The following is a 14,757-nucleotide window of genomic DNA, read 5'->3' as shown; positions in this document are numbered from 1 at the left end:
TTAAAAAATCTAGAGGATCTATTAAATATCGTTTTTTTTTTTACAACGTAGCTTTAAATGAATAGCTTACGGAGAGAAAAAGTATAAGGAATAATTATTTCTCAACAGTAGCAAATTTTTGTAAATAAATCTTACATGTGAGATCTATTTAATGTGTTTATTTAAATTTATCTCGCCATGTGAGACTTATTTAATAAAGAAGGTGCCAGTATTGGTTAAAAAATAATTATTCCTTTAATTTTTGACTGGCGATAATAAAGAATCTCAAATTAGTAAAAAAATATGATATTTAATGAATCTGGATCCGATTTTTTTAGACTCGCAGGCTGTATAACTCCAAGAGATTATTATTGAATGAAAATGTATTGCTAAGTATATATGGTATATAAGATTCTGATGTGTAAGAACGCTTTGGCGAAGTGACCTGAATCGAATTTATAATCAACCTGAAAGATTGATGTGTGCGATCCCTCGGATGATCATTATCGAAATAATTAAATAATCTTGTTGCGCGACGTGACAACTTTAATAGACAATACATTAGTTGGATGATGGATTGAAAAGTTGATTTTAAAAACGAAAGTGCGAGCGATTTTGTCATTTTTGTCGAGATAGAGTTATATCTAATAAGACGAGGCTTTATAACAGACCAATAAATTAATCGCAATTATCTCAGAGTTACTTACAATTACAAAATAAAAAAGTATTATATGTCATACAAATACAAGGCAGCATATCGCGATGTCATGAAACACGTCAAAGCGTCTGACCAAATTTTATTAACACATATGCCGATGATATATAATAACTTACAAAGAAAGAATAATTATATGTACGATTGCAGATAGGATTAAAATAATAAGCGAATTTACCATTTAATTTCTTCGATTTAATTTATACACGGTGACAATATTTCACAAACTTTTCGCAAGAAAAAGATAATTTTTTTATTTTTGAACAAATTCTCTATAGAGATATAATTTAAATTAGATCGTAAATTCATTTATTCATTCTTATATAGGCTAGCGAAAAAAAGTTTGTTAAATTATAATTATAATTATAATTTTAAATTATATTACAAATATTTATTTCAATACATTTAAATAAATCATTTATTTGAAACAAATAAATATTGATGTGATATAAAAATATTTATTTGATATATAAGAAAATCCTTTTCAAAACAAATAAATATTTATTTATTTCAAATAAATGATTCATTTGAACGTATTGAACTAAAAATTTGTTAATTTAACAAACCTTTTTCAGTGTACATAAACTGTTGCTTTGATACTCTGATAATTTTATTATATTTTATCTACAATATATTTATATCTCTTATAAATCATACGACAATGATATAAGGTGTCTCAGTAAATTCAAACTTTAACTATTTTCGCGAGTGTAAGTACACAAATATCTATGCAAATATTGTCAAATTTAACTTGGACAAGAAAACACTCTCAGACGATCTTTAAACAATGCTTCTATCCTTGAAAGTTGTTAAAATATTTGTCATACGTGCAAAATAAAATTTTATTTAATTTTTTCTATGGGTCGAGAGTTAATGTATATTTTTTCTGTAAGGTGTCAGGTGGAAACGTGTCCGCGGGCACAGGACCAGCACGCGATGGCGATCGTGGAGAAGCGGCGGATTTAGGTACACATACGGAAAACAACGACAGAGCCACCCTGGCAGTGAACACAGCAGTCGACGCCAGAGGCGGAAGCCTTCAGGGCGCCCACCTGTCCGGTGCGGCGATCTTCAGATCTGCAAAGGGTTAGAAGGCGGCAGAATCAAAATGGTCTCGATACTACACAAGTAAGTGGTCTTCTGTTCGCGGACGCTTTGCGCGTTTTTATCGTTATTTTAGCATTATTATTATTATTATTATTGATTTTATTATTATTATTAATGTATTTAATATTCTCAAATTCGCGATATATTTTCGAATAATACTTGCTCTTTTTTAACTTCTGATTATTCGCTTCCAAAAAGATTCACGATAGATGTTTGGAGTTAAATTTTGACACGGTATACAAAACTTCTACGCACACATAGGCAAACACAATTTTAATATATTAATGTAAAGTGACTGAAGACGTGTCGAGAGAAGGACGCGAGATTTGGTGTACAAAGGAGGATGTTAAAAAAATGTCGATTTTTGCCCGTAAGTGCAAACTGAATAGACGTTGAAAAATCATTGTTTGGATTCTCAGGTAAGAGAAAAAGATAATTATTTGTCCGAGGAAAGGTGGGAACATTGCTAGAATGGCTTAAATGTATAGTAAAAAGTAATAAAAGTATCTACATATATAAACGGTTAATAATTAAAAAACCATGATTCTAGTCAGAATTGTGAGTACATTTTGCATGATAAAAATCACGGACTACTTTAGCATTATCCAGAATGCACCACGTGAAGGTATAATCCGCCTAGCATCCCTTGGCAGAGATCAGGAGCCCACAGTTCGTCATTCCTGAAGTATTTAGAGACTCAAAACCCTCTTTGCCATATGTGTTGTGTGTGTATATGTGTGTATATGTACGTGCGCGTGTAAATGATTTTGAATTTTAAATCACAAAAGAATCTGTACATATTAATTATGGGATGTATTCAATATCAGTAAATCCCCGAAGTAGTATCTTACTCAAGGCTCGATTGCATTCTAGGCATTCAAATTTAAATTATTAAATTGTCTAGTTTTTTTACATTTTATATATTTTTCTCCCGACTGCTGCCAACCGAAGATTGGCGAAAAGAAAGGGAGTATGCGTTTCACCGAGCTCGGATCGGTTGTAACGCTTATTCTCAATAACCACAGTATAATTTTATATCAGCTTTGGAACATAAGTTTCTTGGTAACCAAGGAAGGTTTAAAGCGTATTATTATCGTTATTTATTTCCTCTAAAGTAGTCTAAAAAGGCCAACTTTTACATAAGTAATATTCGCAATACATTCGCATATTTTCTTCGAATACGAATACGAATACTTTGAAATCAGAGCATATTCGCGAATGCAAATGCGAATACAAATATTCGTAACCTTACATACATATACATACACACAGCACATATGGCAGAGTGGATTTTGAGACTTTAAATAACGCAGGAGTGACGAATTGTGGGCTCTTGATCTCTGCCAAGAGATGCTAGACAGACTACACCTTCACGTAGTGCATTCTGGATAATGCTAAAGTTTCATGATCTTTACATGCAAAATATACTCACAATTCTGACTAGAATTATTGTTTTCCAATTAATAACCGTTTATATGTATTATTTTTTTCTACATTTAAGCAATTCCAGCAATGTTGCCGCCATTCCTCGGTCAAATAATTGTCATTTTCTCTTACCTGAGGATCCAAACAATAATTTTTTAACGTCTATTCACTTTGCACTTGAGAACAAAAATTGACTTTTTTAACACCCTTCTTTTTCGGGAGACTCATTGCTTCTTCCGTAAAGTGGAGTGTTTGAGCACTTCAGGACACGTGTGCTAGTCCGGGAAGATATCCTCGACGAGAGGGTACATCGCTCCTGCTGCCCGAGCAGTAGCTCGTACACGTGTACACGAAGAGTTCCGTTCAAAACCAACCATGCAACAACTATGTCAACTGTGTCGAAAACCACAGTGTCATTCCGCCGTTGACATCCGTCGACCCGTTCGACGCTTCTGTAAACGATTTGATCAAACAGGAAAGAAAGGAAAAAAAATTAAAGAGCAGTCTTTGGTGGCTGTGCTTAAAAATTGATGATCATCGGTAGAAAGAATAGCCCGTTCGTGATACGCGAGAATTTCTCCTAGCTCGGATTCGAATGAATAGAAAGGTCTTTGAAGAATAGTAGAAACTCGAGCTATTAATCCCCCGCGTGTGGCAAACATTATTCTGACTTATTAACTTTTCGTATCGACAATCCGTTCGAGTGAATCGTGCAAATCAATAAATACAAACGAAAGGATTAAACTCTTTCTTGCTTGAAATGTATTTTTTTGACAAAAAATTAAATATACTTGGAAAATATTATGCATATAATATTTTGAATCCAATGCTTTGAGATCGAAGATATTATTTTCGTAATATATTCATTTAACTCTATAATTATATAAAAAAGAAATTTTTAATTAATTTTACTCAATAATTATTCTGTTTATCTGTTATGCTGCAATCGAGTGAAAACTATTATTTTATTTTAAAAAATTACTTTGTTCGCTACTTTGCGCCACCGATTGTTACCTCTCGCTTTCGCGTATTTTTTCTATCGAAACCCGAAGGTATCGCCGAGCAAACCTCTATTCGAAACGTAGAGATATACGTACGAGATCGAAAAATTAATTTTTTGCAATTGACTCAAGACATCGTGGTGGCTCTACAGCCAATAAATGTATATATATACATATATTTACATAAAATATAACAAATATAGATAAAATATACATATATATATATATTTTTTTTTTTATGTATATTTGTTTGACAAATCTTCGTGTATGGATTTTCTTGAAGATGAAACCTTGTATATATCAAAAAATGTATTTTATATTTTATTCTACATTTTTGACTTTCATAATTTTATGAAGAATCGTATGCATTTTATTTATTGTATATTATTTTTTTTATTTACATTGTTTATATATAACTACTGGAAACATTGAAAATTAAAGAATTCTTTTTATAATTTATATATATATATATATATATATATATATATATATATTTATTAGTTACGCAATAGTTGAATATGTATGCTTAACGAATGTTTCGACAATTTAAGAACACAGACATCCAATCATTATTAGCAAAGTTATAAAATACAAACATTCCTAAATAATACTTAAAAATATGTGTGTAAATGTATTATTTATTTAGAAATTTCAAGCACATTTAAAATGAGGTCGATGTAAAATAATATTTATTGTTATCGGAACGATTATCAAAATTAAATTATTTATATATTCGAATAATTTAAATAAATTCAGTTTTGGCAGCGATAAATATTTTTTGAATCTCTCGTTTCTGTTTTTATAATATTAATATTTTTCTTATAACACAGAGAAAGACAATTCGAGAGAAATATTCTAATCTGCTGAATTTATATGCACGATGGATTCTTCTCTTTCTCATTGTCAATCAAACTGTGAAACTTTATTCGAGACAAATCATGGTGCAACGATTAGATTTAATAATGATCCGTAATGCAATACCGGCTTTTGTAACGATCCGAACTAAATCATTGACTGGGCAATAATAGATTTCCAAGAAAAAGACAGCCGATTAATACCGATTAGATTGATGTCCCACGGGTGTATCACGTCATTATCTAAATTATATTACATCGAGTTCGGTTGATATTTCATCGATCTGGCCATGAGTTATGAAACAAATCGGTTGATCTCGCTATAAGATATCACGTTTTTTTGTTTGTCGCAAATATCGTCAGACTATCATATCACATAAATCTGTTGCCCTTTTCCGCAGCGATTCACACAGTCGGTCGTGAACGAGACTTTATTACGTACGCGGATATATTGAGAATAATTTTCTTTCAGAACACGGCGTGACGCGAGTACACGGCAATACATTTTCCGGCGATAAGTGGATTCCTCGATCTGTCCACTGACCTGTTTGATCTCAGCGACACGTGAACGAAAAAAGGCTGTGCACGGTGTTACTTTAGCAGGCAACCTCTGGCACATTGCCATCTCGTCCATGTCGGTCTCGCGATAAAAACACTTTACTATTTCGACGAATAGATTAATTTATATGAGCAAAGTACTACCTCTAGATATGTTATAATTAGTAATATTAAATGTTTATACTTCCGTTACACATCTGTCTCTCTCTCGTTTGTTAATTAGTACTTCTATGATTATACATATATGTACATGTTTTTTTTACTACCGGTTAATAGCTCCGTATTCTTCTCATTATCGCATCCGTTTGGGCACGGTGAGAGCTCCGTTTAAAAAAGAGCAATCGCGTTGCTGGTTAAAATGGAACGATTTACGCCTGATAATAACTCGACGTCGTCGAGAAGCGTGACGTCTTCTTCGTCGAGTCCGGGGACGCCGCCAAATGCTACACTCTTGGGAGGACCCGAAGATTCACCGTCACCCCATTATCTCAAGCACATGGAATAAATAATGGGGCAAAATTATAACGATTTCATGAGAAGTCTCGCCACCAAATACAACAATGCCAACCCCAACGAGTATGTCTATCTCACTTTATTGATTGCATATTTTATTTTTTGCAATAAAATTATATTTCTCATATTGATCACACAGGATTAAACAGGATATAATATAATAATGATCAAAAAAATACATTACAATATTAATGTTATTCCGATTTTATTATTAATGAATCGTACAATTGAAGATTGACATATTACTTGTTCAATATCATCTTATTGATTTTTTGCAAAATCAATCTTAATGTCTTGTGTGTGATTAAAGAAAAATAATTTTGCACGTTTGAAACGTGACATGCAAGTATATTGACTTTCATTTGCGAGACGTTGTCGTAAAAATTAAAATTCGAAGGCTGTAAATAGACGATTCGAGTGATTAAGATTTGTAAAAAGTACTCGAGAGACCCGATGTACTCTAGCATAAAATCGGTTGTCCTACGTTGACTTTCAGCTTTGTATCTTCTAGCACTTGTTTAAGCAGATTAAATGAATACTTAATTGATCAGTTAAACACCAAACAAATTCTAGCAGAACGATACTCACTCTCCTTAACATTTGAAAGAGAAAGTTTGATACTTTAATTCACTGCATGTCTGTTTGCACGTCATATCATATTTTATCGGTACGTTATTCTAATGAATTTGGAGATTAGAAAGAAACGTATCTCGCATCTCTTCGTCTCGACATTAAGACGTTTTAAAATAAATATTAAAAATTTTAATATTATTTTAGTATTTTAGTATCTTTTAAATTTTGATAAAAGAAAAAAGGTTAAAAAGTTCAAAAAAGGTAAAAAATTTAAAATTTTTCTGAAACTAGAAAAGTTTAAAATCTGCAAGTATATAATAGTTATAATAATATTGTGTATAAGCATTTTTTAAATCCTTTCTTTTTTATGCAGGAAATAGAAAGCTAACAATCAAAATCGACCGATTGTTTTACTTCAGCACGTCAAGGAACGGATATCCTCTGGATTTAGATCCGAGGTTTCAAGACAGCGGCGACGCCGTTTGTTGGTCTGATGGTGCCTTTAGGAGCATTGCACCCACCGACTGTCGCGACGACCTCGCCTTTTTCCAATAAAGATCCGAAAGAGCAGAAACAGGATAGTTTCTTCAGTAATCGTGTATTCCTACCTATGATCGATATGTCTTCTACTCAGGCTCTTCTTCACATGATGCGCACTGTCAATGCAGCTCAAAGCGCTGCTGAATTGGAGACATATCTCTAAGGTAAGTAAATAAACCTTTAGTCTCGGACAAGAAGAATTCTATTTATTTGTTATTTATTTGGCAAATAATTATTCTCATTTTTTTTAATTACTTATTTTTCGCTTTGTGTCTCCATAATTAAGTAATTTTATTACCAAGTATGTATTAACTGTGTGCGTTTTTTATTTTTTCTTTACTTCTGTTGTTATTTATTCGCTATTATTTATAATAATTTATAGTTGCTGAAGATGGTCCTAAATCCGAGGATCGAAACGTACAAATAAAGAACGATTGATTGAATTCTTTTTATTTTATTTACGTACCAACGACCTCGCTAAGTTTTTATTTAACCCTTTATTTTTATTATATACTTATTTTTTGCTACACGTTTTTAATTACTTGATATATTTAAAATTAGTTGATATGTCGACGTTCTTCTTAAAAAAGTTAAAGAAAAATTTATTCTAAAATTGATTAAAATAAAATTGTCTACATCTGACATGTTAATAACCAGCTACAAAGAAATATTATAGTTAACAGCATTTTGTTTGGTTCGAAATGTTACAGACGCGAACAAAAGAGACGCGAAAGTGACGAGCCCCTTGGACCTTTCGAGTCCCGAGGGTTTTGCGCCTCGCAAGGGTCAAAGGCCAGAAACAAGAAGATCCGAAAACGTGTCTCCCAAGCCGAAACCTATTGCGAGACCAATCACACCTCTGAGTACACACAGGTAAGTCGAGACAAATTTTTCTTACTTCGACGCAATTTTTCCGCGAGAAAAATCGCAAGTAATGCATGTACGTTATTGTTCGTGTACGCAATCAGGCGTATCGAAGAAATTCTAATGGTGCAAGAGATTGTGCAGTTGACTCTCGATTTTGTTGAAAGCAACTATTTCTCTGTAAATTTCTTCGCGATAATTTTTTGTTCGACAAATGTTCCTATTCTATAAAAGGCATGTTATTGACATTGTCGTCGCTTTTCCGCGATGCTGATTGGCTGTTACGATTCGTGTTGTGTGTTAGATTTATAGCATTAATTTTTATTCTCGAATTCCTATTACGTACATAATTTTAATTTGCCGAATTTTAATTATGTAAATAATTTTATTTTCTGAATTTTTGTTATGTGCCATCTAACACAAGCGCGCGCGACGCGCGTATTATTGATACCTATTATTTTTATTTTTTATTTTATAACTGTCGAACTATTAATCTTCACGATGGCAGTTGTTTGATGCTATTAATATAGCATGTAATGTTAATCAAGATAACCATAATTAGCATCGCGGAAAAACAGCAACATTATTTGCGATAATCGACTTTGCATGCCTTTTTTAGAAAGGGATCTGTGGCTGATTTAATACTTTAATTAATAATTAAGTAATTCTGACACTAAATAAAATGCTGTACAAAGGAAGGAATCGTGAATATTAATTTTCATTAAAATAATTAATATGAATAAGATAAATAGAATTATTAAGAATTATTAAGATAAATATTAAAATTATAAAATTAAGAAAATTATTAAGCTAAAATGATCGAAAGCGATGAGTATATTATGAGATATTACATCATAATTTTATCTTAATAATTTTTTAATTTTATAATTTATTCATCTTATTTGTATTATCATGTATACTTATATATATATATATATATATATATATATATATGTATATATATATATATACAGGGTGGATCATTTTAATCAATCCACGCAAATATTTTATAAAGTAAGCAATATAGAAAAATATGTTTTATACAAAAGTTGCAGGGTTCAGAAAAGGACACCTGACGGTGACTTTGACTTTGACCTTGATGTCAAATCATTTGAAGATTATTTGAATGTTAACTTGATTTTCTTAAATAAAATCACCAATTTTTTATATTATATTCGTGTAGCTGATGTCGAGATCTTTCCAAAACACTATAATAAAACATTTTTCCATTAAGTACTTTTTGAGTTATAAAGGTTTGAAATTAACAATTTTTTGACATAAAATGTAAAATATTTTGCAAAATATTTAATTTTCGGTAATCATATCTTAATATTTTTATGCAAAAAATAATGAAACCAATAATTAATCAATGTAAAGAAAACATAGTTGCTTTAAAAGGAATATTTGTAATTTGCAACATATTTTTTTGAAAGCATTTTATGTCAAAAAATTGGAACTTTCTCTTCAAAAAATCGAAATGGTCATTTCCAACAAGGCGAGAATCACTGAAGTTTTTTACTTTCTGGCTATTTCGGATTTAATCGCAGACAAGAAAGCTCGCTGTGCGATCGAAGTGCCTTGGTCCTTTTATAATCGAGAGAATATAGATGATTAAAATAAGGAATAAGGGGAATTTTTGAGATCTCAATTGTAGATACGAATTCCCAGTTCCTTTATTTTCCGCAAAAACATCGCGTTGGCTCGCTTGGCCAATATACATATATATTATATTGTATATATTTACCTTATTATTTATTTCGCGAGCATATAGATTCTTAACTTTGAAAAATTCATGTTAATTTAACAAATATCACATATCCCAAACGGTCCACAGAAATTTTTGTGTGAATTTAACATAATATAGATATGTTAAATGATGACACAAATACTATATGGTAATATTTTAACACAGTAAATGCAAAGGAGGATGTTAAAAAAAGTCAATTTCCCGACTATCGATGGAACCTAAAATTTGAGTTTTATGGGTATCTATGAATCATATAAGATGTAAAAATGATGGTCTTTTTTCCTAGAGACCTGGGGAAAGAATTAAAAATCTATCAAAATTATTGAAAATAGTGTTATTCGATCGATCTAAAGACAACCAAAATCGACGACATGGATGAATTTTCAATCAGATCTCTAAGAAAAAAGGCCATCATTTTTACATCTTATATGGTTCATAGATACTCATGGAACTCGAATTTTAGGTTCCATCGATAGTCGGGAAATCAACCTTTTTTAACATTCTCCTTTCAAATAATTTAAAATACATTTTTTGTAAAATTAACATAGTTTTAATGCAATAATTAACTAAAAAATGTTAATTTTACACTTTTATCATCCTCATTTATATTATAAAATAATAATTCAGCATTTTTTCTATAAATTTTAACAGATAAATCTTGTCACTAATAATACAGAACATATTTTTTGTGCATAATTAAAAATAAATGCACATTTTTACACTTTTTTCCAGTTGTTTTAACATTTAAGTTCAATTAATACAGCAATATATGTTAAGTTAACACATGAATGTATCAAAACACAAAAATTTTAACGGGGACCGTTAATTTTAACAAGAAAACACAAAATTTTCAACTTTGAGGGAATATCTTTGATTAATACTAGTAAAAAAAAGAAAATCATATAAAATGTGACGTGACCGGTGATATACTATAACACATTTGATATTGTAATAAATTGATGTTAAAGTACAGATGCGTCTTTGTTCCCTAAACGACTCACCAGAAGTCATTGAAAATGTACACTGCCACACGGAATTGCCCGACAATTGTACATGATAATTTGGTCCAACTCGCAACAACGCTACAATGTTTTTCCGGTCTTCGTTACTTTTGTCGTCGATATAACAGACGAATATTATTAGAGATCTTTGAATTTGTACTTTTGAATGTGTACTTTTCGCCTCGCCTACCTTCGCGTTCAATACTATAATATATTACAATTTTCGACGTTGTTACAATTTTTGTCATTATTGTCTTCTACATTGTTGTCGGAAATTATTCGTATTTTGTCATCTTAACCGCGTTCTCCATCATGCTCGTTTGTACGGATGTGTCATTCAATTCATTTCTTAATTCACTAACTTTTTTAACAGACATCTCATCCTTTTTCTCAAGAGAGATCTCTATGTTGTAAGGTATCCAGGAATGCGAGTAATATAAATGAGGGAGCGAGGTGTAACAGACGCTGAGGTAGATGCCGAGGTAGACGGAGTAGAAGGTGACGCTAATTTCTCTGTTTCTGTATGATTAATAATACAAAGTTTATACGGAGCAATATATCCTCAAATCTATGTGATAGGTAGGATTCAACATTCGAATACCTAATTCGCGACCAACATGCCTGAATCGACATCCAACTCGTGTACAATTATCGACAGAATCGATTTCGCAGTAACAGAAGTGAGTGCAGAACTGGAGCTGGGACTATTCTCCTTCCCTGCCAACACATTTTGCATTATAAAGTCCATCTGAGTTTGTCAAAATACCTTATCCTGTAACAATTCAGTCTTAATTTATTTGGATCAAAGAGACGTCATGCGACTTCATATGTTTATTTGATTCTGTATGCGCTATAATATAATCTTGTGGTGTAAGTACCTCTGGAGTATCTAAACCGCAATTTAAGGCCAATATTTGAAGTAGTTTAGTCACTTATCAAGACCGGAGAGTAGGTGTATATTTTTGACAACTGTCACACCATGCGGGTGTAATTTTCTCAGCTCTTAAACTGCGGACAAGAACACTTGTGAACAGTATCTCTTCAGTTACAAAAGGTAAATCTTGTATTCAGGTCCGATTAAGAATTAAGCTATGACTATACGAAAAGTTAGTGTTGCGCGTGTACAAAATTCGAAACTTCGAAATTGTATTTCTATAAGTGCATTTCAAGCATTATATTACTATTTATTGAATTGTATCATTTATAAAATATAAAAATTGTATTGTCATTCGAACAATCTTTTTTTATTTTCTTGTCTTCAAATATTTGAATCCATAACTAAGCAATCAAAATTTCCAATCTTTTTCACGCTAAACTCGCTTTCATTCAACCTTAGATATGTATTACTTTAAAGTAGCTTACAAGGATTGACTATATCCGGATAAACTAAATGACAAAGTGATGGAATGTTTTGTAGCTTCTTGCCCATTTGAGATAGCGATTTATGTGCATTTGTTCAGATCCAATTAGATATGACTGATTTCTGTTTCATCATCTCGCACTTCATTCTTTTTAGCAGGACTTTTTGGTGTCTTATCTACCCGTAATAAATGCATATTTAATAATAAAATAAGCAAACATTATTAAAACATATTAATCACAATTATGTAAAATTTTGTTCAGCAAATACGATAAGCATCGAATATTTTCATAATAATATTTAGTTATTGATATACATATATGTATATAATATTTGATGTTTTGTAATAATTTTATTAATTTTATAATAATATATTTTCATATATTTAAAATTGTCTCGTGTTTTGCTTAAAAAGTTCGTAGAGTTCAATTTTTCTAAAAATGAAATAATACAAAATAGATATCATTAGATGAAATATTTAAAAAATCTAATTATTTTCTCAAATATTAAATATTTTAACACGATTTAATATCATATTGATACTTTTAACACATTAATGATAATCATATATTTTAAAATCCCAAGATTCTTGTGTAAAAACAAGATCATGCAACATTTGGAATGTAAGGTACAAGGGACTGGCTATTATATATCTAAAATAATATGCTCATATATAGAAAGCTTCAGTAATATCCTAAGAATACGAGGTAATAAAATAGTAAAATATCTTATTAAAATAAAAATAATATTTTTGTAATCGTCATAGATTGTGCTTACAATACTAATTGCACAATCTTCATGCTTCTTATTATTCTTCGGATATATTACTGCAGCCTTGGATCGAATAAATAAATAAAAAATCACATAAAAATTGAAAAATAAACACAAAAACTGCCCAGTGAAAAGGTTACACATAAATTGTGTTTATCTTTCGATGTGATCCACAATATATTTACCATCCTCCTCCTGTTTCCTCTTTTCTTCCTTTTGTCAGCGTGGCTTCCACATCAAGAACCGAGATCCTCAAAAATACTAAGGAAATCCTGTTCGTTATAAACAAATGGGGGATATTTAGAGCTCGATTTAAGTCGTGCCGCCTCCTCTTCTTCCTGTTGCCGCTTTCTAGTTGCCAGTATCTCGTAGTACATTTGATGTAGAATGAATATCTATTCCAGTTCTAACACAAATATGCATATTATTAATAATTTTTGTAAAAGTTTAATTTATAATCTATTTTTTCACATTAAAATATAAAAAAATATAATATAAAAATTTATACATATATTTATATAATATATCTGAAATATTTATTTTGATGAAAGTTATTAAAATATAATTATGTAATTTACGTGCTTTTTTATACATCAAATATTTTAATCATCATACTTGTATAAGTCTAATCAGATTGATCTTTTTCTTAGTTTCTGGATGCATGTCACTCAATATTAGTTCTATAGCTGCCGTTTCTGGTACTGTTCTGAAACCCCTCAGAAAATTCACAGTTTGACAGGGTAATCCTCGTGATATATCCATCATGTGAAATAAGAACCCCAATTCGCAGAAAAGACAGAATTCTCCTTGGTACGAATGTGAGAGCAATACTACATATTCTTATAGGCTCACAGTAGTAGAGTAACTGTAAAGTATGAATATATGCGCCTGACACTTGGTCTATTTATTCCTTGATTTATGTGGATCTCTATCATTTTGTCAAATTGCCTTTACTTGAAGCATAGCATTGAAATAACTATTAGGCGACCTCCAGATCGCAAAAGCAGGTTCGATTATATTGGTCAAAATCAAAAAACGTAACCCGTAACACGGACCGTAAAGCTACGGGTTACCGAAAATCCACAAAATCGATTGTCCATTGCGAATTATAGTGTCTTTATTATGTAGCCCGTTATATAATCTTTCGAACTACATCCATAATATACTTGCTAATTCGATTAAGAAACCGAGATCGTTTGTTAAGGATGGTTGGTCCTTTGTCGAGAATATTAAGAACAAGGTAATTACTGATGACGAAGTACTAATGTCATTAGACGTTGGAAAAAGCGTTGGATGGACATTTCAACCAATACGAAATTCAATCTTTCCCAATTTTTATATGTGATTGAGTTCATATTAGACTCTACTAGTTTTGTTTTTAATGGACAGTATTACGAACAGATTTTTGGCAGTCCTCCGCTCTCACTCATATTAGCGGATATCGTAATGGATGATCTAGAGACTGATTGCCTAGAAAGATTGAGTTTCAAAACCTCGTTGTTTTACAGATACGTGGATGATATTTTCACAATTATCCCATGCGAGGGTGTTGATGAAATCTTGTCGGTTTTTAATGATTACTATCCTAGATTAAAATTTACTCATGAAATTGAAAGTGACGACTCGATTAATTTTTTGAACACTACTGTGATCAGAAGAAATGGTATTCTATTAACTAATTGGTTTATGAAACCCACTTGTTCGGGTAGATATATTAATTATTATAAGAGTTTTAACAAGGCTCTGTAA

At 31.1% G+C, this 14,757-nt stretch overlaps 2 pseudogenes across 1 annotated transcript; one reads left to right on the top strand and one right to left on the bottom strand.

The window, feature by feature from the left end:
- Positions 1–1,481: 1,481 nt before the first annotated feature.
- Positions 1,482–8,360, top strand: LOC114942477 (uncharacterized; annotated as a pseudogene).
- Positions 8,361–10,873: 2,513 nt separating this feature from the next.
- LOC114934144 (PAN2-PAN3 deadenylation complex catalytic subunit PAN2-like) lies at positions 10,874–14,108 on the bottom strand (annotated as a pseudogene). The gene is made up of 7 exons (XR_014925586.1): positions 14,082–14,108; positions 13,624–13,873; positions 13,157–13,414; positions 12,240–12,405; positions 11,756–11,937; positions 11,479–11,649; positions 10,874–11,396 (listed from the first exon to the last, which is right to left on the bottom strand). The product of XR_014925586.1 is annotated as a PAN2-PAN3 deadenylation complex catalytic subunit PAN2-like (transcript).
- Positions 14,109–14,757: the final 649 nt, after the last annotated feature.

Source organism: Nylanderia fulva, unplaced genomic scaffold (assembly GCF_048542155.1).
Source record: "Nylanderia fulva isolate GAGA-0341 unplaced genomic scaffold, ASM4854215v1 Scaffold44, whole genome shotgun sequence".
Classification (NCBI taxonomy): Eukaryota; Metazoa; Arthropoda; class Insecta; order Hymenoptera; family Formicidae; genus Nylanderia; species Nylanderia fulva.
Note: the sequence above shows the minus strand (reverse complement) of the source record. Positions and strands in the feature narration are given on the sequence as shown.